Genomic DNA, 5,000 nt, shown 5'->3' on the forward strand with positions numbered 1-5,000 from the left:
CAGCAAGCCTCCTGGCGCAGCAAGCCTCCTGGCGCAGCAAGCCTCCTGGCGCAGCAAGCCTCCTGGCGCAGCAAGCCTCCTGGCGCAGCTGTAGTCCCTCTCCACAGTTCTGAGTGACGGGCCGTTACATTTCCTGAATGGATTTGGCTATAGCTATCCATCCATGAACATTAAACCCTTAAACATGGCATAGTAAGAAGATTATACATAATCCACTTAGTGAATATTATCCTAATGTATAGGCTATATATGACCTTAAGGAGTAACATAATGCGCCAAGGTCACCTATAATGCAAGTCGAATTAAGAAGCAACTAGAGACTTTTCTAGAACTTATGCACCAAGGCCTGAAGTATACTAATAAGTATAGTATGGATTCCAAGTATACACACACGCATATCTCTGACTACAGTATCATTTCTGAATACTATTAAAAGTATTCCCCCCCATCAGCTGAATCCATACTGTACTGTATGCGCATACAAGCCAAGCAGACACACACACACACGGTTCAAGTTACACTCGGACTCTTGGGCGTCTTTAAATAGTGGTTTGGACCAACGTTAACATTTCTACATTTATGACGGTGTCCACATTTTTTATTGCAGTGCAACACAAATCGCACACACACACACACACACACACACACACACACACACACACACACACACACACACACACACACACCTGGGTATGGTCGGTGAAGCAGAGGTAATCACATGTCAATGATTTCAGTGGTCAGGAATAGTTTTTAAGCCAATACGCCGGGAATGTCTTAATCCCGCCCTAGAGCGGCGCCCCAAACTCCTAATCTCTCGGAAATGTCTGCCGCTCCTGGACACCGCGTCTCCCCCTCCGCGGGGTCTCCCCCTCCTCGGGCTACACACTACTACCAGCAATTGCACACGCTATGTTAGCAAAGAGGCTAGCTCAGCTGGTACAATAACAGCAATAACAATTAGTCATGGTTAAGTAGCGTAGCTGTTAGCCTTTAGCACCTCTTCACCTAACACCAGCAGTTAGCATAGCATTAGCCAAACTGATTAGCCCAATGCACACACACACACACACACACACACACACACACACACACACTCACACTCACACTCACACTCACACTCACACTCACACTCACACTCACACTCACACTCACACTCACACTCACACACACACACACAGACACAGACACAGACACAGACACAGACACAGACACAGACACAGACACACACACACACACACACACACACACACATACACACACACACACACACACACACACAGACTCAGACACAGACATAGACACACACACACACACACACACACACACTTGTAGGTGAAATGGTGTTGTGTCTGTGCCATGTGAGGTGCTGATGGGCAGACTCTCTGAGGGAGAAGTCAGGGGTGACTCTGGCCAGCGTGTCTATGCCCCCTGCAGCCGCTGTCAGCTAAATGTTCTGGTCAAAGTTTGTTGTGGTCCATCAGGAATGATCTCCACATGGAATGACGAATGGAAAGGAATGAGACCAGAGGACTAAGATATAGATAAATGCTCCCTCCCTCTCTCTCTCTCTCTCTCTCTCTCTCTCTCTCTCTCTCTCTCTCTCTCCTCTCTCTCTCTCTCTCTCTCTCTCTCTCTCTCTCTCACACACACACACACACTAAAGGGAGAGAGAGAGAGAGAGAGAGAGAGAGAGGGAGGGAGGGAGAGAGAGAGAGAGAGAGGAGGGAGGGAGAGAAAGAGAGAGAGAGAGAGAGAGAGAGAGAGAGAGGGAGGGAGGGAGGGAGAGAAAAAGAGAGAGAGAGAGAGAGAGAGTGAGTGAGTGAGGTTGATTGTTTTTATACTTCTACAGGAAAGAGGGAGAATCAACTTTGCCCTAGAGCGATTGCTCACAGGTTCATCACACAGATACTGGTTGCCTTAGTAACCAGCCTGATCCTTCTGGCACATTTAAGAAGTATAGAAAATAGTAGAATATGTACATATCTTAATATAAATATACACAATTTCATAATCTGTCAGAAGATGGCGAAAGGCTATATATTGAGTTGCTGTTAATGTGTCAGTGATAAAGTCACTGGTAATGCGTTCAATATCAGTGATATACTGTACATGCAGTTTTTATGTTCTGTGAACTCCTGTGCGGAGGGGTATACAGTATCCTAGACTAGTGTAAACCGTTGCATGGAGGGTCATGTGTTGGATTTACAGTGTGTGAGAGAAGCATTGAGTTCACACTGCTGAGGGGCCTGTACAGAAGGTGCCATCCTGGGGGGTATTCCATCAACGTCTCTAAAGGAAAATCTAGGCTTATTTTGATAAGCTCGTGAGATTTCTCAAAAATAATAACCTGGATTTTCCTTTAGCGACGTTGATACCCCCCTGGTATCTTAGAGGGGGGAGAGGTTTGTATACACTGATGAGCTGAAACATTATGACCGCCTGCCTAATGCTAATATGCTGCTGGTCCTCTGTGTGTCGTCAGAACAGCACCGACCCGCCGAGGCATGGACTGTACCAGACCGCTGAAGGGGGTCTCTGTCTGTGGTATCTGGCACCAGAACATCAGCAGCAGATCTGTCAAGTCCTGTAAGCTGCGAGGTGGAGCCACCGTGGATCGGACTTGTCGGTCCAGCACATCCCACAGATGTGTGGGGTTTGTGGTTTGTCCCTCCTCGGATCACTGTGGGTAAGTAGGTAGGTAGGTAAGTAGGTAGGTAGGTAGGTAGGTAGGTAGGTAAGTAGGTAGGTCGGTCGGTCGGTCAGTCGGTCGGTCGGTTGGTAGATGGGTAAGTAGGTAGGTAGGTAGGTCGGTAGGTACTCACCACTGCTGACCGGGAGCACCACACAAGCCTTATGGTTTCAGAGATGTTCTGACCCAGTCGTCTGACCAGAACAATTTGGCCAGACGTCAAAGTCTCTCAGGTCTTTACTCCCCTGCCCATTTCTCCTGCATCCAACACATTAACACAAGAACTGACTGTTCACTTGTTGCCTAACATATGGCACCCCACGACAGGTGCCACTGTAACAAGATAGTCAATGTTAATGTAACTTGTGACACCAATGTAACACCTGTCAGTGATCGTAATGTTTTGACTCATCTGTGTATGTCTTGAAGGGGAAAAGTTCTCCTGCTTCGTCATCTCTTCAGGTGATCCAGAATGATATTGTGGGGAGCATAGCGCGTTCTGGCCTGCAGAGGGAGCCAGACTGTCGATGGGGGATGGATGACGGGCTGATTACGGACAGGTGTCAGTGATCAGACTCGTTATCCTACTGATCTATTTAACCCGTGTGCAGTGGCCGCAGCGGATCCCGAGCGGGGAAGCCGGTGGGCGTGACGGCAGTGACAGCCGCACGCCGTGGTTCTTTGTTGTTCCTTATATGACGCTAAGCGCATCAGTGACGTGGCTGAGCTGTGCAGGACGCAATAAAAAATACGTGTTCTACAACCGTTCCTCTGTGTCGACCTCCCTCTGTGCCTAGAGACTCCTACAGATATATTTATAGAATGCTATATTTGTACTTTCAGTACAAATCACTTTAGATCCAAACTTGTTTTTCGATCTAGGTCTAACATCATCTGGCCTTGCTTAACCCTAGACTGAAAGGTGTCATAAATTGAGAATACATTTTCTATTGAGTCAAGTGTGATTGAGTCCAGGACTAAAGCTTAATCTGTGTCTGGAAACTTCAATGTACTAACGGGGCAGCTTGACACACTCAGTTCACCTTCATTTCTCATTTCTTATGGACTTCAGGAGGAAAAAATCTGAGGTCCAGCCCCTGCTCGTCGATGGAGGGAGCGTGGAGAGAGTCCTGGGGGTGCACATACAGGATGACCTGTCCTGGAAGACCAACACAGCAGCCATCATCAAGAAGGCACAACAGCGGCTCTACTTCCTGAGAGTCCTCAGGAAAAACCACATCAGCCAGGACATGCTTGTGACCTTCTACCGCTGCGCAGTGGAGAGCATCCCCACCTACTGCATCTGCGTGTGGTTCTCCAGCTGCACAGCCGCAGAGAGGAATGCGCTACAGAGAGTCGTGAGATCGGCCCAGAAGATCACCGGCGCCCCCCTCCCCTCTCTGGAAGAGCTGTACAACACACGCTGCCTCAGGAAGGCCTCCAAGATCTCCAGAGACCCATCCCACCCTGGGAACGAACACTTTGCTCGGCTGCCCTCGGACAGGCGGTTCAGGACCATGTTCGCAAGGACAAACAGACTGAAGCTCAGCTTCTACCCCAGGGCCATTCAGGCCCTGAACACAGCAAAGACCTAGGTTCTAGGCCCTGGACAATCTAGACATTTGATGGCAGCTACTAGATTGAAATCAAGTGCAATACTGAAACACAACTGTGAACATTTCAAACCTGCAAACTGCGACACTTTAAATGAATGTGCAATAACACTATGTGCAATATGACAACCCTCGGATACATAAGGTTCAGAGATAGGAAATGTTAGAATAGGTATAGCATAGCATAGAGTACAGCACAGTGTTTATTTGTATAGTATAGTATAGTGGACAGTGTACATAGCCTTTATTTATGTAAACCAGCTCTTTTCCCTTCTTGTTTTTAGTTTTCTTTCCTAGCACCAGGGGAGCCCCCCCTCCCAAATTTCGTTGTTTGGTACCTGTACTATATCAATGACAATAAAGACCATTCATTCATTATGTCTTATTTTAGAATAACCAATTTTTATAGGCCAGTAAGTGGTGTAGCATGCCACCTATGCCATGCCATGCCATGCACGGTCTCTGGTTTGATTCCACCCATATCATGTTCTCCCCCCTCACTCTCACCCATTCTTCCTGTCAACCTCTACTGTCTCTATCCCAATAAAGCAGAATTGCCCTAAAAACCTATTTCCAAAAAATATGTTTCTAGTAATTTCTAGTGTGTACAAAGGCAGTGATGGTCTGATGCATGTTGACAAATAGGGGACCAGGGGAAACACTGTGGCAATGGTGAAGTAACTGAGATTAGACAAGAT

Source organism: Nansenia antarctica, assembly GCF_963989245.1.
Source record: "Nansenia antarctica genome assembly, chromosome: 6".
Taxonomy (NCBI): domain Eukaryota; kingdom Metazoa; phylum Chordata; class Actinopteri; order Argentiniformes; family Microstomatidae; genus Nansenia; species Nansenia antarctica.